At 45.5% G+C, this 24352-nt stretch overlaps 1 long non-coding RNA gene across 1 annotated transcript in view; it reads right to left on the bottom strand.

The window, feature by feature from the left end:
* LOC138249247 (uncharacterized) overlaps positions 1–23394 on the bottom strand; it is a 47389-nt gene extending 23995 nt beyond the window's left edge. The window contains exon 1 of the long non-coding RNA XR_011194810.1: positions 23265–23394. This is a non-coding gene — a long non-coding RNA (uncharacterized lncRNA). The remainder of the gene's footprint in view (positions 1–23264) is intronic.
* Between the last annotated feature and the right edge of the window lie 958 nt (positions 23395–24352).

The following is a 24352-nucleotide window of genomic DNA, read 5'->3' as shown; positions in this document are numbered from 1 at the left end:
TGCAGCAAAAGCACATATTGGTGCCCCGAACTTGAGTCCTCACTGCCATGTAACCTCCACAGGTAAGGGCATCAAGAAAACAGGCAGGCACCTCAGGGATTATCTGGGGCGGTAACGGAGGGGTGTTTGGGGCTTAGGCTTGCGAGAGGGGGGCTTTAGGATTTAGCTTGGGAGGGGGGTTTGGCTTGGGGAGGGTTGGGACTTCTTGGGAGGGAGGGGCATGGATTCTTTCAGGGGGTAGGGGAGGCCTTGGAGGCAGAAGGGATGGACTTGGGGAGGGAAACAACATATTTAGGGGTTTCACAGGGGAGAGGAGTAGGAAAAAGGGCAAACTCAGAAAGGAAAGATTTCTTACACATACGGGGATGGTCATAGCAAAAAGGTTTGGGTGTGGAGGGAGAAGGAGTGGTTGTATGAGGTGTTAATGTGGTGTGGATGTCTTGAGTGCATGTTTGTGGGAGGTATGCTTGTGGGTGGTGGGTGTCTGAGGGCCTTTATTTGTCTTGGGCTAAGGGCGGGTGGAGGTCCTGGGAGATGCCGCGATGGGTGTGTGGGTGTCTACTGAGGCGGTGACTGCAGGTATGGTGGATGTGCTGCATGTAGGAGTGTCAGTGGTTGTGGTGTCTGTGGGTGTGGTGACTGGGGTGGATGTCTGAGGGTCTGCTGTGGTGCTGTCTGTGGGTAAGCTAGGTGTAGTGACTGGATCTGTGAATGTTGGTGTGGTGTCTGCAGGTGTGTCTATCATCTTTGTCATTCTCCACCTGTAAGCAATGTCTTGCACATTTATATGGGCCTATTTAGCCCACAGCATTTACCCACAGACAACCATAGGTAGCATACCTACTCCTTAAATACAATGGACACCTGTCATGTCCATGAAGGCCACATACAGTCCAATGTATCATGATGATTGACAACATCAATATTCCAACACTTGAGTGGCAACATCACTATCCACACTTCAGAAATGAGTAGTCTTATATCAGTGTAGGAAAATGTCTGTGACACAAACCACATCTAAGCATACCATGATAGAGACATACACATTGAGGCAAGCCATATGACTAACTACACATCCCATTCCACCCACATGTGACTGTGAACTACCACACCTGCACCACAATATAGTCAGTGCAAACAATAGATTTCCATAATAAAATCATTCAAGACATATCCAAATTAGCAAAAGAAAGAATGTGTTGGATACATTACAATGTTGATTCATGACAGAACCTAACAATGCACACATGATGTTGGCAAAACCCAGTGAAGAATGTACCTCTTAATAAGATATCTTGGCCTATTTAGTATGACCACAACATAATGGCTAAGGAATTAGCTGCGTAGCCACTTACCATCCAAAGAACATGTACATGGTACTAACATTCAGAACTCTGATATCAATGTATGTGTTGCAATAGGAGTCTAGCAATACCTCCATGGTTTCCATCATGTAGGATGTCTACACAGATGAGACATTATAGGTGCCAATGTACAGCCCTCACTTACCAAATGGGCACACCTCCTCACAGCTCTGAGTAAGTTTAGCAAGTATGGCATGTGAAATGTCGGATGGACATCACAGCATCATACGAATTTGCCACTCATATGAAACCTCATGAAAACTAGGAATGACTGAAACTTGGCAGATCCTATGTTGCACATAGGCATGGATCAAGGGGCATTGGAATTGGCAGAGGGCAAAGACGTGGACAACTTACCATCATAATATTGGGAGTATGGATCTGTAGGTGGCAAGGAACAACCAGCAGGGTATATAAAGCAGCATAGTGGTACACATATGACAGTGCATCATCATATGCTTTTGTACAGAAGGGATAACATAGGAGAGTAATATGTCTCTATACACAATTGAATGTGCACACCTGTGTACCAATATTGAGGACTGTACATCTATGTGTTCCTACGAGATCGTCTACCCATTGCACTTACCACATCGTCACAGCTTAGATTTTATCACTTCATACACTGACCTGGCATAGGGATGAAAATGTGTTAAGTCAGTACTTACCCCCTCGTGGTTGCTGTACTGCCCTCAAACGCCCATCCAACTCAGTGCAGGCCACCGTCAATATGGCCATTAGTGGGTGCTTTGCCGGCTGTGGACCTCAAGGGTCTGCACTTTCTTGGCGAGGGCATGCCAGATCCCCTTTTACTGATGGGCGTTGACCTGCATGGATGACACAGACAAGAGGAGAAAGTAATTTTCACATGCACCATACCAAAACAAGTAGGGTGCAAATACAAGTTAGTGCAAGTAGCCATACATACACTTCCCCCAACATCCCCTTCTATGTCAAATGACCATCTGCTGTCACGCCATGTGTGAAGTGGAGTCAGGCATACAACATGCATATCCAGTACAATGTGTTGGCTTGAAACATATGACCAGACCACAACCATGTCTTTAAACATGGTATAAGTAAACAACTATTTCTAACACCACCATCAATTATGATGTTTTGCAGTATTTATGTGGATCAGGGTACATACACCACACACTTCCTACTATGTATCAGGGCTCAGACTCTATCTATGCACATGTCCATCGACCCACACATATTATCCCAATCCTTCATTCTACCACATTTAATTCACATCATCACGCACTCAACATTTCAAACATTGGTATTGCATTGCACTAAGCTTCTGCTCTGGTGCACCATATAGCTGTTCATAACAAGGTAGGACCTCCTCCACAAGCTTTTCTAGCTCTTCTGCTGAGAAGGCATGGGTCTTCTCTTCTGTAGGACGTGGTATGATTGCTCCTAGAGGCAGTACACAGTAGCTCAGGTTGTGGAGGTCTTGCTGGCAGCAGTGTCAGGAGTCAAGTGAGGCATGAAGTATGAGATGGCTGTCACGTCCGCCACGTACAGGACTGTCACCACCAATGGATGTCGCCATTGGTCCAAGTCTGCCAAAGGCAGCAATGTGTTCCAATGGCAATGTTCACCATGGTTGTGACCGCCTACCACCATGGCGACATCCGCCAGCGGAGTTAGGTCAATTCCTGATATCCAGTGCAGTAGGTCAGGCAACTGCCATTTTAAGGCTCGTATATTAAGGCAATAAAAGGTGCATCATTGACAAAAAATTGTATATATGATAATGTGTTAACTGCTGGCTTTATGAAAATATGTAGAAATGTGCATGTAATATGTAGAGGATGTGAAAATGATGTATCCTGAGTTATGTACATGAAACTGTATTGCCAGCATATTCATGACAATCTGGACATATTATAGGTGTACCAATATATATTTCACATGTTAAGTAAGTTGATGTCACACTTACTGTCTGTTACATATTTCTCCATTAAAATAACATGCTAGGGTTTAGGGGATCTGATTTCAGTATTTTGGCAAATGTTGCCTTGGTATGTGCTGAATAAAACTTTTCTTTTTCACTGTTTCATCTGGCTTAATGTAGCTTTATGTATGACTTTAGTGCAATCATACTTATGCTGTATAGACTGAGTGATACACATACATTCTGGTGTTGTCCCACATAGTTACCCTGGCATGAGAAGACCAAGACAACCTCCAGTGTACCAACCACTAGCAGACCTGCAGACCATGGAGAAGCAACATATCATCCAAACATGGATAAGCAGACAATTATTGATCTCTGTCAGCAGTTGGAGCCAGATCTGACGCCTGCCATTCACAATCCCAATAGCATACCTCCCATTGTTCAAGTCATGTCAGTGAAACACTTCCTTGCCACTGGGTCCTTTCAAAATGCAGTAGCTTTAACTGCAGGAATGTCTCAGCCCATGTTCAGTATGGTTTTGAAGGCTGTACTGCCTGCATTGTTGAAACCTATATAAAGAAACGACGGACTGGGAGTATTAGGGCAGGTCCAGTGTGCAGTCTCCCTAGGCAATAAGTAACAATCAAGCTGAGCACACTGTTCCTAAGAAGAGAAAAGACACATGGGCACCTCTAAATTTAGAAGCTAGAACCCTCACACATCCATTGGATGTCATGCTTCATCTTCGAGTCTGCTCCTCGTTGGGCAGGCGCTGCAATGCCCGACGGACCCCTACGAGGGGGCTTTGTGCTGGAAATCTTTTAAAAGCGTACCATGAGGATAAGTAGGAAACAAATCAGACCTACTGTGAAGAAAGGAGAGAACTAAGACTTTAAAATTGGCTGGAGAACCACCCAGCAGCATAATTTATTGTGAATGATGGGTCTCGGACAAGATTAAAAACACAGGGAGTGTAAGGAAAATTATGTTCCTATACTCTAATCATTGACATGGAGGGCACAGAGCACACTGGTGTTGTTGAACCACCTTAACAGCTACATCACATTTCTCCAATGTGAGGATTTGGCCCATGTGAAGGCTGATTTTTATGCTTTGGGACTCATTCCACATCTGGTTGGAGAAATAGATGGCACCCATGTAGCCTTAGTTCCTCCAATTGCCAATTAACAGGTATATAGGAACAGGAGAAACTTCAACTCCATCAACGTCCAAATAGTCTGTTTGTCTGACCTCCACATTTCCCAAGTTTGTGCAAAGTATCCTGGCTCAGTCCATGATTCCTTCATCATGTGGAACAGCAATATCCCACTGCTAATGACACAACTATACGCAAAGAGGGCCTTGCTGGTTGGTAAGTCATATATGTCAGGTGTGTCTGTACCTTTTCTCTGCTACCAGATATCTGGATGCCCAAGACTAATGTTTGGATTGTTGTAACTATACCTTACTGAGGACTCTGGCTACCCAAACTGTCCTTGGTTGTTGACCCCAGTGAGGGACCTAAAAACGCCAGGGAATGTCCGCTACAATGAGGCCCACGGAAGGACAAGGTGTATCGTGGAGCGGACTTTAAGACTTCTGAAGGCAAGATTTTGGAGCATTGATAAGTCTGGAGGAGACCTCCTCTACTCACCCAACAAAGTTTGCCAAATTATTGTTGCCTGCTGCATGCTCCACAACCTCACCCTGAGACGTCAGATACCATTTATACCAGATGAGGGGGAGGCAACAGATCCTGTGGGTGGAAATGCAGATTTGCCAAGTGAGGATGAGCATGATGAAGAAGAAGCTGGAGACATCAGGGCTGATCTAATCAATCATTACTTCACCTGACTCAAGGTATGTGATGTAATGTTACAAAAGAGATTCAGTGGGGTATTGGTGAGGTTATGAATGCCAGATAAGGTTCTTTTTACCACCATCAGAGAGGTCATAAGTGGCTCTAAAACCATTGACTCAGATATGCATGCACAGGGCTGGCTTTAGCACTGGTGGTGCCCTGTGCAACAGTCTTTTTTGGCGCACCGCACCCCACGACCACCTCCTCGGATTCACTTACTGCCACCTGGTAAATGTGCCCCATATCTCTCCATAGCCCCCCTTTCACATATATTCATTTGTTTTAAAGCACTTGTAAAGGATGGCTATACTAATCCACTCAGCTATCCACATAAATTATAGTTCTGTTCTTTGCAACAGGCATATTAACCCTCTATGCTACTTTATGGCAAGTCAAAGCTGCCGCTAGACAAAATGCCCATCTCTCTCCCTAGCAGGAACATTAATCACAAGAGGTGTCTTGACATTTTAATTGCTTACTGAAGGCTGGACGCACAAGGAACTTTTCAGCAGGTGCTTTTAGAATGTTAAATTGCAGGTTTCTAATCTAAGTTATTGCTAAACACAGCACCCCCATGAGGTCAATGCCCCACAATTCAGGTCAGCGCCTGGTGCCCTAAAGCCGCCCTGGGCATGCATATTGTTACTTGGAGTTGTGTACAGAACTGTTATGTACATAGTCTAATGTTTTGAAAATGCACATTCAAAGTCACATTTGTACATATAAATTGGCAGTGTTATGTATGTATACCATTGTGGCCTATACCTTATGTTTGTCAATTACATATTGCAGTTTGACTGTTTGTCTCATCCTCATTTGGCAATATCAGACAGTGTCACAGGCAGATGAGACTGACATGTGAAGTGAACATGGATTAAATCATGTACTGTAAGGCATGAGATTTGTGGTGTGTGAGTTCTATGCCCAGACTGTCAGAACAGTTGGATGGTAGTGTCCATTTCCACACTAAACACCAGTTTGGTATTGGAGGTGGTGCCAATGATGCCATGTATGTGTTCATTTGTCTCTGACACATGTCGTAATATGATATCCAAGCCCTTTAACATCATGATGTATATGTATGTGAAGCAACTTTTAGATAGCTGACAGTGTGTTTCCACTTTGCAGACCAATGTGCATGTCTCTGAAGACCTACATAGGTGAGTCGCAAGCCTACAGATACCTGACCATGGTAAGTGGAAGGTTCCATGACTGGCGACTTTAGTACTGACCTCTGTCTGTTTAATGTGGTATGGTCATTTGTGAGGTATGGTATGGGGATGTGATAAGGCTTTAGCTGATGATACATTGAAGCAATATGTTTGCCTCCTGGGATGGTGAAAGGCTGACATGTCCCTAACTTCAGTAGTCTGTGGGATGGTAGTGTAGGAGTCCTGTGCTGAAACACTGAAGTTAACAGCAGTGATTCACTATGTGGTGATTGGCATTCTCCAAATAAATATGGGGGAATGTACAATACAAGTGATTTGTGTCATGTGTTTATTACATTCTCAATGCAGTATGTATCCTGGCTATGCAGTATATGTGTAATGACCATGACAAATGTTTTACATTTGAGAGGACCATTTCGGTACAAGACTTGTTATACATGACAGTTGTATATGGTTGATACATCACACTAACACATGGTCTGTTGTTAAGTGGTATTTATTGGGGAATGTACAGCAAAATTATTGATAGGAAACACAAACGACACAAACAAAATAGTGAAGGGTTCAGTCATGGTGGATGAAATCATCAGGGCAGCTGCTACATCATTTGGAAACACAAGTCCAGTGTCCTGGTACCAAAGGAAAATGGAGATAGGTTTCAGAACAGTCAACAGGGTGTATCTGTGGCATGCAAGTGGAACCAATCAGTAGAGGTTCACTTCCTGGCAGTGGTTTTGGTCTTGGCATCTGCTCCTCTTGGGTGTCTGGGTGGACGTCCACATTTGCGGGGGGTTCTTCAGCTACAGAGGGTGGGGTGTCTGAGTCATTCCCTTTCCCTGGCAGGGCCTCCATTCCACTAGCAGCCACAGATGTAGAAGGGCCTGATGTTTCATTGCTAGTGGAAGAGACCTGTTGGGTACAAAACCTACTCAGGGTGGTATCTATGTTCCTCAGCATCCCAGCAATGGAAGCCAGGATGGCATTTTGTGCCTGCCACTGCTGCATAGTTTCCTGGTGGCTGTCCCTCTGCAGCTGTTGGATCTCCCCCATCATGGTCAGTACCTGGCCCATCAGGCCTTGGAATGTTAGTAGGGTCCCAGGACTTGGGATATAGCGTCCTGGTCAGTTGTATCCCTTAGAGCCCCCATCCTCTGGCCCCACCATCTCTCCCACTTACTCAACCCCCATGTACCTGTGCCCCTGGTACAGTTTGCCCACTCCCACTGGTGGCAGGACCATCATTGTCAGGGGTGACAAGAGGAGACTCAGGTACCTGTAGTGGGGACCACAATGGAAGACACTGTCCTTGGGACATAGGTTTAGGGGTGAATGGTTGCCAGTGATGTGGCTGCAACAGGCCTTGGAGGAGTTGATGTGGGTAGGGTAAGGCTGACATTTGTTGACTTACCAGGTGTCCCTGATAGGCCAGCTTGGTCAACAAGTGATGTTTAACTTTGACAACTAGACATGCTAAGTGAGATGCACACACTGCCCTTACGTAATACCCTGGTATGACAATGACAGCTGCTTCCAAATCTGGGTAAATGCAATGTGGGACACAGGGATTCGTAATTGCATACACCATGCTTCAAGCTCTTTGAGTATGTTGGTGTTTAGATGACAACTTACACCCTCATATCTTGTCTGAGTAAAGAAATAAAAATGTACATTTCTCTCCTAGTAAGGTGTATGGCATCATTGATTCAACTAACAGCTGAACAATGCACAAAGGTGTCACTGCTGGCAAACAATATAGGAGTTACCATTTGACCTGGGCCTCTGTATGGATGTACTGCAAGTGCAACCAGTTTACCATTTAGTTTCTCAAAGGCCAGTTTGGTAGGGGACACATCTGTAGCTGTGTTTTGCTTGTAATGGTACTGGAAGTGGGCCATTGTATTGCTGTCATTGCCATGGACTGTTAAACAGTGGTACATTCAGGATGGGTTACATTGATTGTAAGTTTCACATGCAACACATTTTAAATTTAGTACACTGTTCTGGTTTTCTTCAGGTGGAATAGTGCCTTCTGGGAGTTGTAGTGCTGTCAGTTCCCAGTACTTCACATGCCATTCACAAACACCTTGGTCCCAGGTGAGTTTAGTTGACATGTGGCATGCCAGATAGAGGTACTTGGACATTTGGACTCACGGGTGGTGGGTGGTTTGGTCATTGAGGTGGGGAAAGGTGATCAGTGAGCATGCAAGACAAAACTGTTTGGTGACATGAATGGGGTAGTTACTTACCAGAATCCACTCCCCCATTTATTCCTGTCAGGCCCTCAGGATGCAAGATGTCCAAGGCCTTCTCCTCCCATGATATGAAAGTAGGGGGAGGAGGTGGGGGACAACTGCCAGTCTTGAGGACCGCCAGCTGGTGCCTGGCAGCAAGGGAACGCACCTTCCCCCTGAGGTTGTTCCACCTCTTCCTGTGCATGGGTAACTCCTACAGAATTCACCCTGTCGACTATCCTTTGCCACAACTCATTTTTCCTGGCTATTGATGTTTACTGGACTTGTGCTCCAAAAAGGTGTGGCTCTACCCTGATTATTTCATCCACAATGACACTTACTCATCTTCAGTGAAACATGAATGTTTTTGTGGGGACATGGTAGTGGTGGAAAAGACGGTGAGGTAGTGAAAAACAGGATAAGAAATGACTGCATCCTACATTAATGATGAGGTGTGGGTGCTGTGATGTGAGTGGGTGATGGTTGTTGTGTATTGTGTGGGGTAGTAAATTGTGTGTTGCATATGATGTGCAGGGTGGAATAAGTGCTGAGTGAAATGTGTAGAGATGCCTATTATTGTTTTTTCTAACTCTAAAAATGTTAGCTTGTCTGTGGCTGTGTGTGGTGTTTTGGTTGCAAAGGATTGTGGGTTGTGTAGGGGTGTCGTACATAGTGCAGTGTGTAGGTGTGCCAGGTGTGTATGTGTGTCGGTGTGGGGTATTCAAACTATCCAATGTGGTGTCGGGAGCCACCAAAACCATCTGCGGCGTTCCCCAAGGATCTTCTCTCAGCTCTACTCTTTTTAACATCTACATGGCACCGCTCACCAACATCGTCCGATCCCACAACTTCAACATCGTCTCCTACGCCGACGATACCCAGCTGACCCTCTCACTCACCAAGGACCCCGCCACCGCCAAAACCAACCTCCACGACGGACTGCATGTCATCGCCAACTGGATGGAGAAGAGCCGCCTCAAACTTAACTCCGACAAGACAGAGATCCTCATCCTCGGCTCCAACCGCTCCGCATGGCACGACTCCTGGTGGCCAGCCACCCTAGGAACCGCACCAACACCCACCACCCACGCCCGCAACCTAGGCTTCATCCTAGACTCATCGCTCACCATGACCCAGCAAGTCAACGCTGTCTCATCTTCCTGCTTCAACACCCTCTGCATGCTTCGCAAGATCTTCAGATGGATCCCCACCGAAACAAGGACGGTCACTCACGCCCTCGTCAGACTGGACTACGGCAACGCGCTCTACGCAGGAACCACAGCCAAGCTCCAGAAGAAACTACAACGAATACAGAACACCTCTGCACACCTCATTCTTAACATCCCTCGCCGCGATCACATCTCAGCCCATCTCAGAGACCTTCACTGGCTTCCCGTCACCAAGAGAATCACCTTCAAACTCCTCATCCACGCTCACAAAGCTCTTCACAACACAGGCCGACCTACCTCAACAAGCGACTCACCTTCTACACTCCCACCCACCAACTCCGCTCCGCCAACCTTGCCCTCGCCGCCGTCCCTCGCATCCATCGAACTACAGCCAGCAGCAGATCCTTCTCCCACCTCGCCGCCAAGCCCTGGAACACCCTCCTCGCCCACCTACATCAGACCCAGGACCTCCTGACCTTCAGGAAATGCCTCAAGACCTGGTTATTCGAGCAGTAGCAGTCCTTCCCTCCCCCCCTTTCAGCGCCTTGAGACCCTAGCGGGTGAGTAGTGCGCTTTACAAATGTTTGATTGATTGATTGATTGATTGGTGTGCTGTTCTGACTGATGTGAATTCAGACCACCGCGGTTCTGACCGCCAATGGTTTTCCACCATGGAAGAACCGCTATTGTGAGATGTAGATCATAATATGATTGGAGGACTTTTGTCGGGCTGGCGGTGCTGGTAGTGAAACCACCTCTTTTCCGTCCTCCAGTGTTCTTGCTGTTTCAGAATTTTGGCAGACTGAGCTGTATGACTTTTAATGCGGCAGTCAGATTACCGCCAAAATGGCGGTCTTTTGGTGGCCGCCACTGCGGCGGTCTTGTCAAAAGACTGCCAAACTCGTAATGAACCCCATAGCTTTTGTTTAGAACACTGATTCGATTCTGATCCTGCAGTTTGACAAGGTGACAGTTTAGGTTTTGTCAACTATCCAGAGCACATCACTTTTTATCTGAAAACATGCATATGGTAGCAGTTGGAGCGATGATAAATGCTATGCTTTATAAGTTAAGTGTCCATCATGGAGGTCTCACTGACTCCCAAAAACAACTGCTACAATGTGTTCAAAACGCTGCACTTCTGCTGACTGTTGAGCATAGAAAAGCTGGGTCACATTTCAGATCTTCTGAAATCACTACACAGACATCACATTGAAGAAATAGCAAGCTTTAAAATTCGAATCCTGATATTCAAATAGGTACACTGTGTAGGACCTGCCTACAATACCAACATCCTTAGGTGGTGCAACCCAGATAGTACATTGCAGTCGTTCGAAATTCTTTTTTTAGATTTTCCTGCATATGAAATGCAAGTGCGACGACTACTTGAAGTGGTAGTCCCGGGACAATGAAACTGATTGTTGAAATAGCAAAGATAACTGCTACTCTAGACAGCCCACCTACGATGCTGCTGCTGTCAGCAAACTCCTCCTTTGTTTATTCCATCAGCCAATTTGGGAAAAAGATTGGAAGAATTCAAGAATTATCTGCAGTATGAGTGTGCTCTGAAAGAACAAATTCATATGTATTCATTAACCAAAAATCATAAAGGCCCTCATGTCGACTCTGGTGGGTGGAAAAGGCCGCCTACCAAAATCCAGCGGTCAGCTCACTTCCAGTGCAGTGACCTTCCTGCGGCCCCTATTATGAGTTTCCCGCTGGGTAAGCAGGCAGAAACAGTTTCCGCCTGCTGGCCCAGTGGGAAACAGCCCACAACATTGAGGCCGGCTCGTAATCGAGCCGGCGACAATGTTGCGGTGTGTAGGATGCAACAGCACCCGTCGTGCTTTTCACTGTCTGCTGAGCAGTGAAAAGCGCGATGGAGCTGTCCATGGGGGTCCCTGCACTGCCCATGCCAAGTGCGTGGGCAGTGCAGGGGCCCCCTGTCTCCGCCAGCTTTTACATGGCGGTGCAACCATGTGAAAAAAGCCATGTGAAAGCTGGTGGAGAGGGGGGTCGTAATCGCCAGGGTGGCGCTGCATGCCGGGCTGCCCTGGCGGATTAGGACCACCAGCACCGCCAGCACTGCCAGTCCCTCCAGTGGAGGGAAACTCGCGGTGCTGGCAGTCCGACCGTGGCCAAACCACCACGGTCATAATGTGGCCGTCTGACCGCTGCCAATGCGGTCGGACCACTTCTGCGGCGGCGGTCAGACCGCCACCCCGATTCTGGCGGTCCTAGGACTGCCAGACTCATAATGAGGGCCTAAGTGTGTAATACTCCACAAAACCATTATTATAGCTAGTTCTGTACGTCTGGTTATTAACCAGTCACAAAAAGCTGGTACAAAGTCCATTTCATTATCTCTGTCTTACACATTGAGCTGAGCCTAATCAAATGCCCATTTGTTTTAGTGAATGTACATTTGGAAAGATTGATGCAGATTCAATGTAACAAAAGTAGATTTGAATCGCAAACCTGACTTTGCACTACAAATATACATTTAGACTAGGAAATGCACATTTACAAAAATAAATGTACATCCATGTAGCATCTACCCAATATCACAATTACAGGAGGCAACTAAACATGTATGAGGTGTATGGCCCATGAAAGATGCCCAATTAATTTAGAAAAACACAATATTGCTTGCAAAGGCTCTCTGCTAAATAAACATAGAAATTATACATATTCAGAATGGACAATATTGGACTTGACTCCATATACCGATACTTAGGCCTTCATTATGATCTCGGCGGTAAAGAACGCCGAGATCAGCGCTGGCGGTCAACAGAAGACCGCCAGCGCGACGACCCTCCTGCCGGCCGCATAATGTTTGTCCACTGTTTCCACCTGCCGGCCCAGCAGGTACAAGGGCCTTAACATTGACGGCAGCTCCAAATCGTAAATCGGGCAGAGACCCAAATGCATGGGCAGTGCAGGGGCCCCCAGGGGAGCCACGGAGCACCCCTTCCGCCAGCCTTTCCGTGGCGGGGGAACCCGCCAGGGAAAGGATGGAGGAAAAGGGAAAAGGGATCCCAGCGCAGCCCTGTCGGATAATGATTTCCGTCATCGTCAGGCTGCCTGTTGGTGGTAGCCTGGTGGTGGTGGAAGGCTGCCTGTGGGGGTCCCCACAGCCTTCATTATTTGGCGTCTGAGCCCGCCATGCCGGTGGCGGCCATTACCGCCGCCACCGGCATGGCGGGCTCAGCCGCCAATGTTCATTGTGAGGGCCTTAGTCACTGCCATTCACATAGTACAAAGGCTTCAAAAGGAGTTAACAGCCCACATAGTGTAAATGATTAAATTTAAAAATCAGCATTCAAATACATCAGTTACAGTGGTTTTGAATAAACACATTAGACTATTATACAAAACCATTAGCTAATTCAGACAAACCATCAGTGGTACTGAACAACATGACATAGCTATACATTATTCAGCACGTTAGTGTGGTAGGATATGTTTGGACTAAAATAATTTTAACTCTTGAGACATTTTTCACTGTTGTAGTCTATAGACGTTGTAATCTTAACTTTAATTGAAACCTTAGTTATTTCATTTAACAAATGAATAAGTCTGTCTTCTACTTAGCATTTGCCACAGTAAACTTTGCACTTTTGTAGCACTGCAAATGGAACTCAATGATATTCATCTTATCTAAGAAACATGAGAAGGCTATGCTACCCCTGTGGAGATGCTAAACGGCTGCAGATTACCAGTGTTGTAGCATGCATGCCAATGGCCCTATTTCAAGCAAGGAAATCATCCTTGGCCCTTAGTTTAGTAGTAAACAATAGACATAATTGGATTGCAATGGGCCCCTCACATGCATGAGCCTCGGTGTCACTGCACCTGCTACACCATCCATAGCTATGCCTCTACAGGTTGCACAACGAAGGAAAGGCACAGGTGATCACATACATCCCATTCTCTCACAAGTGCATAGACATACTCACACCCATGATTCACAAGCCCATGCATACACCCATCCACACACATGTGTGCAAGCACACATACATTCATACCAGCATGCACATATCCAAACATTTATTAAACGTAATTACCAGGCTGTGGTGGTGACAGCAGGTCCAGTAGGTGGCGGGAGGTGAAGTTGAAGGCACCAGAGGAAGCTGGATGTTAGTGGGTGCTAAGAGAAAACTAAAAGATCCTGCTGCTGCCTCTCATTGGCTGACCTTATCATGGGTCAGTCAATGAGGGGAGGACCTTCCCTAATTTGTCACAGAGTGGGATGGCATCAATGAGAGTTGCTTACCCCACCCCACTCTGTGAAGAGGAGTCACTGATAGACATTCAGTCTTGCCAACTTCAGGGCTTAAACCTGAGATGCCGAGGTCTGTTTCTATTGGTGACACTCTTACTTGTCACAAGGGGTGGCTCTCGCAAGACTTTTCTGGCCTGATGAGGTCATGCTAAGGACTGTAAAATATTCAGTCCAGCAAAGCTTGGCTCATGCTGACAGGCGCCTGTGCACGTAGCGCCTTGCATCCTGACCCTAACACGGTGAGGGTCTGTCAGACTGACCTTTGCTCAACCTCACAGACACTCATCATGCTTTGCGAAATCGAGGCAGTTAGAGCCCATACGCCCATAATAACAGGCAGCTTCTGCATCATGTCTGCAGAGGGCACCATGCTGGCAGGTATATCCACCTACGTACAGTTGCATAATCATTGCAAAATTATGTTCTTTTTTTTTTACCCAGCGTGAAAAAAACATTGCTTCTGTTCAGGGCTACACATTATGAAATGCCGCATATCAATGAGGCATTAAACAAACCACTCTTTCCAGGCATTTCAAACACCTTTCTCCTATCGCTTTATAGTCCGCCATAGCGGGCTATACCGTCCATTAAAGGCCCGCTCTTGTTTTATAGGCCTGAGTCGAAGGTGAGGGCCTTTAACAATTAAGCTGGACTTTAATGCCAGTATAGCCCAGCTACTGAGGGCTATGAGGCTGTTAGAATATTCTGCCACTAGAGGGCAGAATGTTCTAATAAATAAAACAAAGGCCTCATGAGGGGATTGGAATCCCCTTGAGTTCCGTGATGCCTTTGTTCACAGCTGTCAATGAGAACACTGGAATGTTGGAGCTCCAGGTTTCTTCCAACCATTAGAAGCCCAGAGCATTCCATTGTTTTCAATGGAGCACCTAACATTTCAGCGTTCTAATATTATATATGTTTTGGCGGCTACATTTGTCTAGCATATATAGCACTGTCTTACTTTTAATTGCCTTCTGATGCAGTTTTTTTTATCTACCTTTTATAGTGGGAGTGTTTCAGGGCACCAGTGTTGTTTCTTCCTGCTTGGAGAGGCATTAGATAATAGCACCAGTCATCTTTCGTGTGATGTCACAATTCTCCTCTATATGCTTTAAGTATTCCAAGTTACTGTTCCTTCTCTTTCATTAGAAAGTATGAAGCAGACAATGGGTCGGCAGCATCTGAGAAAGGATTGTACAACCATTGGCAAACCCAATAGGTCTGTTGTTTACTGCCAGCATTTTTGCTTTTTCAGTGCTTGATTTGCTTTACCATTTTTTTAAGTGTATTGTTGGTGCAGATGATTGGCCTTTGTCAATACAATTGTGGGCCCAAACTTTACTCTTTCCAATAGTAGTTACTTTGTATGAGGCTGTGCTTCTTGAGAAAGTGCAGAATGCGGTCACACACAGTAAAGTTGACCAATGGGTGAAGAAGACCGACCCATGGCCCAGTGCTCTATGCTATTGTTGGTGGACGATAAAATGTGAATGAAACAACAAATCAATGGATAAAGAGGGTTGGCTGAAAGTCCTTATAAGTAAGGATATCATATATATGATTTTGGTAAAATTATAAATTATTGGCTAATGCCAGACATAGAAAGATGCACTGGCAAAGCCAATAGGTCTGGTATTAGCTATTGGCGTTTGGTTTTGTCAATGCTTGTTTTGTTTTGGAATAGATTTTGCAGAACTTTATTATGGAAGCTGCCTGGCCCTCGTTCACCTGAATAAATGGCTAAAAGCACAAATGTTTTGGTCTCAAAAACCCTGCATTACCATAGTAGCTTCTGCCACTGAAGGGTACTACTTGGTGTGGATGTGCTTCTTGTGAAAGGTCAGCATTCCATCACATCCAATTGTTTTTAAGCCATTTCTGCCCCCCTTGGGGGCAGATCGGCCTATTTTTATTAGGGGGCAGAAACCAGTAGACACCAGGGATTTTTTTTTGTGCCAATTTCATGCAAAGGGAGCGACCTCTTAGGCAAGGATCGCTCCCCTGGGGAGGGAATTCATTTTAGGCCATTTCTGCCCCCCTTGGGGGCAGATCGGCCTATTTTTGTAAGGCTCATCTGCCCCCTAGGGGGGCAGAAACCCCACCAGACACAAGGGAAGATTTTTATTTTTTTTAAAAAGAGGGTGGGAGTATGGCCATACTCCCACCCCAAATAAATGGGGACAAAGTTGTTCTGTCCACCGATGGGCAGATGGTGCAATTACCACCGGTCCACTCGCCGGGGGGGCAGAAAGCCAACTAGGTGCCAGGGAATTTAAAAAAAATAAAAAATAGTGGGCTGGTGGCTACCAACCAGTATCGGCATGGTTTGCCCCCACCACAACTAAAGGGGGTAACAGTCTTTCAGCTCTCCCCTGCACACTAAAACATGTTATCCCACAGCAAGCAAGAGGACATTTGATTATTTTGGATTTTGGTTTTACATTTGGGCCATGAAAGCTTGGCAAACTCTCAAAACCTTCCCACTAAGAATGGTAAGAGCTGCACTTTTTGGACTTTGAGACGCTGCCATGTAGAAAAATCCACAATACCTAGACACATCTAAAAACTAAACATCTGGGTGAGTCCAGGGTGGTGTGCTTCAAATGCACCCTGCACCATTTTCTTACCCACAATGCCCTGTAAACCTCCAATTTTGCTGGAAATCACACATTTTTGTGATGGAACTGACGAAATCTGCAGGACTCCACAAAATTCCTAAAACCGAGCATTGACGCATCCATACCGATACAAATTATGCCGCACTTGTCAGCCTAAAAATGTTTTTTTTTCAAACTGCCCTTTTAGATCCGCTTTGGTTCCCCTTAATTTCAACATGTTTTGGCTTTTCCCTGTCACAGGCACTTGGCCCACCTACACAAATGAGGTATCAATTTTATCGGGAGACAGAGGGGAATGTTGGGTGGTAGGAAATTTGTCCCCATTGCAGTGATCCCTTAGAGAAATGTGGGAAAAATTTTATTTTTATTTTGCTAAATTTGAATTTTTTTGAGGAATGTGGGTGAAAAAACACTCGGGGATCCACGCAAGTCACATCGCCCTGGACTACCTCGGGTGTCTAGTTTTCAGAAATGTTTGGGTTTGGTAGGTTTCCCTGTACGGCTGCAGAGCCCAGGACCAAAAACGCAGGTGCCCTCCGGCAAAAACAGGTAGTTTTATATTTGATAATTTTGATGTGTCCAGATAGTTTTTTGGGGCATTTACTTTCGCGGGCACTAGGCCTATCCACACAAGTAAGGTTCCATTTTTATCGGGAGTCTTGGAGGAACGCTGGGTGGAAGGAAATTTGTGGCTTCTCTCAGATTCCAGAACTTTTTGTCACTGAAATGTGAGGAAAAAGCATGTTTTGGGCCAAATTTTGAGGTTTGCAAAGGATTCTGGGTAACAGAACCTTGTGTGAGCCCCACAAGTCACCCCATCTTGGATTCCCCTAGGTGTCTGGTTTTCAAAAATGTATAGGTTTGGTAGGTTTCCCTAGGTGCCGGCTGAGCTAGAGTCCAAAATCCACAACTAGGCCCTTTGCAAAAAACAGCTCTGTTTTCTTTAGGAAAATGTGATGTGTCCATGTTGCGGGCATTAGGCCTACCCATGAAAGTGAGGTGTAATTTTTATCGGGAGACTTGGGCGAACACAGAATAGCAAAACAAGTGTTATTGCCCCTTGTCTTTCTCTACATCTTTTCCTTCCAAATGTAAGACAGTGTGTAAAAAAGACGTCTATTTGAGAAATGCCCTGTAATTCACATGCTAGTATGGGCACCCCGGAATTCAGAGATGTGCAAATAACCACTGCTTCTCAAGACCTTATCTTGTGCCCATTTTGGAAATACAAAGGTTTTCTTGATACCTATTTTTCACTCTTTATATTTCAGAAAATTAATTGCTGTATACCCGATATACAATGAAAACCCATTGCAAGGTGCAGCTCATTTATTGGCTTTGGGTACCTAGGGTTCTAGATGAACCTTCAAGCCCTATACACCCCCACAACCAGAAGCGTCTAGCAGACATAACGGTATATTTCTTTAAAAAATCTGACATCGCAGGAAAGTGTTACAGAGTAAAACGTGGAGAAAAATTGCAGTTTTAACCTCGATTTCAATATTTCTTTATTCCAGCTGTTATTTTCTGTAGGGAAACCTTGTAGGATCTACACAAATGACCCCCTGCTGGATTCAGAATGTTGTCTACTTTTTAGAAATGTTTTGTTTTCTGGGATACAGCATTGGTTTCATACCCATTTCTGTCACTAACTGGAAGGAGGCTAAAAGCACAAAATTTAGTAAAAATTGGGTATGTCCCAGTAAAATGCCAAAATTGTGTTGAAAAATGTGTTTTGCTGATTCAAGTCTGCCTGTTCCTGAAAGCTGGGAAGACGGTGATTTTAGCACCACAAACGCTTTGTTAATGCCATTTTCAGGGAAAAAAAACACAAGCCTTCTTCTGCAACCCTTTTTCCCATTTCTTTTTTTAAAAAACGAAGTTTTGGCTGTATTTTGGCTAATTTCTTGGTCTTCTTCAGGGGAACCCACAAACTCTGGGTACCTCTACAATCACTGGGATGTTGGAAAAAAGGATGCAATTTTGGCATGGGTAGCTGATGTGGACAAAAAGTTATGAGGGTCTAAGCGCAAACTGCCCCACATAGCCAAAAAAAAAAACTGGCACCTGAGGGTGAAAAGACCTGGCAGCGAAGGGGTTAAAGCCCTCCTCTGAAACACTCAGCTGCTGCACTTAAATATGTGAGCATGGAATAATGAGGCAGCATAATCCTGAAGCCATTTCAGACCTCTTTTATCCATCTACAGCCACTCCCTGCCCCTTCTGCTCACTCTTGCAGCTTTATGCTTTCTTCCTTTCTGCTGCTTTTTCGTTTTTCTCTTTCACCGTCTTTCTCATATGTCTTTTACTTGTAGTAAATGCATGAGGCAGAAAAATAAATGCCAGCCCTCATAAATTAATGCTGGTACCCCGCACCAGAAACCACGGGCTCAAATTAGGCACTGAGCCCAACCCACTGAAACTGACAGGTGGGAGGAGAAGAGAGACTGAAGACCTCTCAGCTCGGTGGGATTTGAGAGGACCTCTGGAGTGCCCTTCACGGTCATGTAACAAAACATGCCTGATCGGCTCTGTGCACTCAAGTGTTCTCACTCGGCCATGTGCACAAACACATCGAGGTGGCAAGCCAACGAATTAACAGGGAGAGCCGAGCTAACGGGTCGGCTCTGATCTTCGAGCCCTGCAAATATTTATGATGTTAATTATATGATGCTTCACATAAAATATGATAAAACCTCTTCAGAATTCAACAAATGCATTTCTTTAACATCTCGAAGCTTTGACATTCATAGGACACGTAATTCACAGCGCTGAGAGGTTCTTACTAAAAGTGCCATTTCTTAAACACGAACCATTAGTGAACTAAGAGGCGCGACAGTTGTCACATAAACCCTGAACGTGGCACAGATTATTCTAGAGCAACTTTATAGCGTCTTAAATCAAACGCTTTGTTGTACAGATGGCATTCTGAGCGCACTTATTTGAAAGTGCTTTCATGTGCGACAATGAAGGAAAAAGTTTGTTGAAACAGTATATTTGCAGAGGATCACACAATCTCAGAGGGAAAACCTGCGAATTATCCACGTTTTCAGGCTTCGCTTTGTACCAAACAGCCCGTAAACTGTTCTTTATGTATCTTCCCTTATGCTAAAGCTATGTTTTCACCTTCGACTGCAGGGACTGGGGTGTGTTCCATTAGCAACACTTCCATCACACGAGGTCACCATTCATTGTTTGTGGGGACGGGGAGCTTAAGTGAGTTGCCAAGAACCCCACGATGTTGAGCCAACGCCGATACTCGTTTCTGGCCCTCCAGTTCCAAGCACAAGGCACATGCAAGCTCGGCTCGTCATTGGCTCGAGGTTCCAAGAGGACCTCGAGCAGAGCCCGAGCCAGGATTCAGGCTCGAGCCTGTCTCGAGCTTTCAGCGGCTCGCGCACCTTTGCAGAAACAAATCTCACTTGTCCTCGAGCCATTCCTTTCTGCCCGAGTGCGCGAGCCTGATACTGGCAGCTCCGAGCCAGCTGACGGTGCCTGTGGTGAGCAGGGCCCGGCCCGGACCCCTGAGTAACGCGGTGCTTAAGTCTCACTGCAAAACGTCAGGGGCGATAGACACGAAGCTTTCCTCATATCAGGGGAAAATATTTCACCAGAACTGTTGTCGAGTGGAGTAATGTGGAAAGGAATCACAGCCTAATCCTTCTTTTCCCGCTTAATTCCAAAATATCCTCCATCCTATTCCATAATTCGTTTACCCTTGTGAAAATAGAAGTAACTGGACGAGGTGATGTTTTATTCCAATAACATCCCTCTCTATAATAGATTTAGGAGACCGTGTGCTTATTGCCACTCAGCTGCAGTATTCTTAAATACTACTACTAATAATACCACTACTAATAATAATATTAATACTACTACTAATAATACTACTACTAATGCTACCACTAATAATAATGATACTACTAATATTAATACTACATAATAATAATAATAATAATAATAATAATAATAATAATCATGATAATAATAATACTAATGCTACTACTATTAATACTACTACTAATAATAATAATACCAATAATACTACTAAGAATGACGATAATAATAATACCAGTGCATTTATTATTAGCAGTAGTACTAGTAGTATGCGTGTTACTAGGAGTGCTGCTTGTTATACCATGTCGAAGCTCTTGCATGCACACGTCACTGCGCTGAGAAGTACTCACCAAAAGTGATATTTGTTAAACATGAACCACTAGTGAAGAGGCGAGACGCCGTCATATTATATCTTATATCTGTTTAATGTTTTCAATTTACTCTTGTTACTTAATTTGCTGATAATATTTACAAACAGATCATTAGAATAATGCTATTGAGAGTATTAATAATAATAAGCGGAAATCTATTATTGCCACTGCTAATAGTGATACTAACAGCAATAAAAAATAATGAGAATGAATAGTAATTGAAATAATAATATCATTAATACTAAAGATACTAACAATTTTAACACATAAATATTACCAAAAAATACAGCCACATATTTTTGTATACAGTAAACGAATTATAATGTTAACATAAAAAATTATTGAAAAAAGCAGAATGACGATTATCATCATTATTATTATTGCAGTATTATTAATAATTATAATAATGTACAGTGTGTTATTATTGGCGGCCTTTCTTCCTCTGGTTGGGGGGCGGGAGCGAATGCTGCTTTCAGACCCCTTGTTGAGCCCCATGAAGCGCCTCCCGGGTCCTCCGCCGCTACACACGGTTCCAGCGGGTGAACCCGGCCGCACTCCCCAGCTTGCCCCACTGGGCCGGGGTGCGCCCTCCCTCCCTTGCACGGGGCTTCGCGATGTTTTCCAGGAGCGAAGATTCACACCCTCCCCACCGCGGGAAAATAGCGTCTCGAGGCGCTGTGCTGGGCAAAGAAAGCACCCCCCCCCCCCTTTACAAAGCTGATAATAAAAGAAACCACGACACATTAGCATCGAAGTGAAGGGGTCCTATGCGCGGAATCATTACATCCCTGAAATTGTGACATTGTCTTTGTAAATCCGCGCTAGTATTCAGAATATATATATATATATATATATATATATATATCAGCAAAAAACATATAAAACGCGCACACTGGAGATCAGGAAATGCAAAAAAATGGAAAGTTTAATCGCCAAACACAAAGCGTTTGGACTGAAATCCACAGCCTTGATCGCGTGTCCCGAGTGTGCGTTTTCCATGGTTTTTGATGTGGATTTGAATTTACCGGTCTGCTCTGCCGGTTAACGCACCCCTTCTCCCCCCCTGCCGTTAGAGCCCCGAAGGAGCGCCTTATTTGTGGGTGTGTATATATATATATATAGATATACCTCTGACCAAACAAACGCCTTTTGCTGTCGCTATAGTCAGAACCTTAGCAATGAATCCTTCCATCAGCGACACGCACATTAAATCTGGACAAACACACACACCTGGTGCCGTTGTAAACCTTATAAAGTAAATGCACTTTATAGGAAAGGGGTTTGCGGGCTGGGAGTTGAAAGAAGTGAGTCAGGAAAGGAGTTGGTGAGAGGAAAACCGCGGACTCTTAAAATCAAATGTGCTCCGACGTCAGTAAACTCCCTGCAGCAACAATAAACGCGTTATCTGCCTGCACAGGGGTCGTGGTTACTAGTCACCTTTCCTGAGCAGTTAATGCCAGCGCCCTAGCGTCTGGTGCTTATTTTAAATACGGAGCTACGTGTTTCTAAAATGGCTGGAGCGTTTTGGTGTAAGAATTGTTACACGGATTATATACTGCACGTGTAAACATGGATGGTGATTTGAAGGCTCTACCTCGTAAATTATCAACACTATACGTTACTGTATGATCCACGTAATGTGCACATTATGGGCCTGATATATACTTTTTTTGCGCCGCTTTTGCGTAATTGTTTTACGCAGAAGCGGTGCAAATTTACAAAATTCTATCATATTTTGTAAATTTGCGCCGCTTTTGCGTCAAGATATGGCGCACATGCGGCGCTAAAGAAGTATAAACCAGGCCCTATGTTCTTTGTATGACCAACCCATGCTGATCATAACATGTCTGTTCTACTTAGAATAAGGTTCGGATGATAATGAATGTGAGGATTTGACGTATTGCATATAGTGCTTTATATAGCTTTATATAGCGCCTTAAATTTAAATTTCCGGTTTTTAAGAGCTGTAAATATCCACCGCACCTTACATAATGGCACTACAATTACTGTTGGCAATATCGAGAGCTGGTGGGTCTTCTGAGGACTCGAAATAACAGATATTATGGGTCCCCGCCGCAGTCACCTCGCTGAGGTTTCGTGCAAGCTTAACTGGCGGTGAAGAGAGGAGAGAATGCAACCAGTGTTTCCTGTTCACGTCTGAACCACCAACATACACTTGCAATACGACTCAGAGATGCCCCAGTGTGTGGTGGCATCGCGGTGCCCCCGAGACTCGTCCTGCAACAAGTCACGGAGCCGTCTCCGCTTTTTTCATGTCCACATCTTTCCCCTTTTTGTATTCCAGCCCCGTGTCTCCTGTGTTTGAAGCCAATCGATGTATATATGTCAGCCGTCCATCCTTCTTACACCCCCACCCTGGCATAAGCCACGGGCGCTGAAAGTCGCCCACCCCCACCGCTCATGTATTCTTGCAGACTAGGGCTGACCTTGTTCACTTCGGGACCAGGTGACCCGACTTTACTCTCGGCTTCTCCACCCGTCCGTGCGTGTGATCTTGGGCAAGCTTTGAACGGGTTCCTCTGTTTGCCACAGCAATCTGAGACAGCTCGAAGGCTCTTCACACCAGAAGGCCTCTTCCCCGACAGTGTCTGCATTCATGTGGCACACATCTGAGCCCAGCTGGCTCACAAACACGTCAGCGTGAAATCCGGGTCAATAACCAAGCATTCAAAAATCTGCCATAAACGCAGAGCTGAGCTATAGGAGTGATTTATAATCACGTGGGCTTGGCTCAGGGCGCTTCATACATACACAGAAGACAAACTTCGGCTCCAAGCGCCTGACAGTGATGCGCGTGCATGGAGATGTTTTATCGAAACAGAAACGCTGCGTAATGAAAACACAAAAACAAACACATCTAAACAGGGAGACGCAGGCTTCCGCTGTCAGTCCCTCTATTCAGGTTTGACTTTTGTTGCACAGTAGTTCATGTTTAAAAAGCGATAAGTTTTCGGCGCTGCGAGATCTGGGGAGCGGTGCGACAGTGAATGGGGGGGGGGGGGGGGGGGCAGGTGCGTGGCCGGCACATCCAGTGGGGTAACGAAACTTTAGTCCCCCCCCCCCCTCCAATAACTTTGGGGAAGGGGGTTGGGGGAGGGCTCCTCCCTGGACCCAGTCAGGGGTCTGCCACCCTTGCACATTGTTCTGTCCTAAGAACCCCCCTGGAGCTCGGGGGCCACCAGCACCGCGGAGGCCTTTGCTACGCCACTGGGCACATCCTATGTGAATACCAGCTTCAGGGGGTACCACGCAGCCAAAGGCCAATGAACATCTGTGACATGGGGACACCCGCAACCCTCACCAGGTTCTGTATGGCGGCCATAACATTTGCGTTAGGCCTCTGTGCACTACCGCCCCCTGCGAAAGGAAACAAGGCGGACTGGGTGGAGATTGGGGTTTGGGGGTGGGGGGGGAGATCTTTCAGCTCTTGGTCACACTGTCGGACAGTTTATTGGTTCCCTTGACTCACCCTGCTCAGGGACACTCCGCAACAGTTTTGCATATATCGCGGCGT

Source organism: Pleurodeles waltl, chromosome 8 (assembly GCF_031143425.1).
Source record: "Pleurodeles waltl isolate 20211129_DDA chromosome 8, aPleWal1.hap1.20221129, whole genome shotgun sequence".
Classification (NCBI taxonomy): domain Eukaryota; kingdom Metazoa; phylum Chordata; class Amphibia; order Caudata; family Salamandridae; genus Pleurodeles; species Pleurodeles waltl.
Note: the sequence above shows the minus strand (reverse complement) of the source record. Positions and strands in the feature narration are given on the sequence as shown.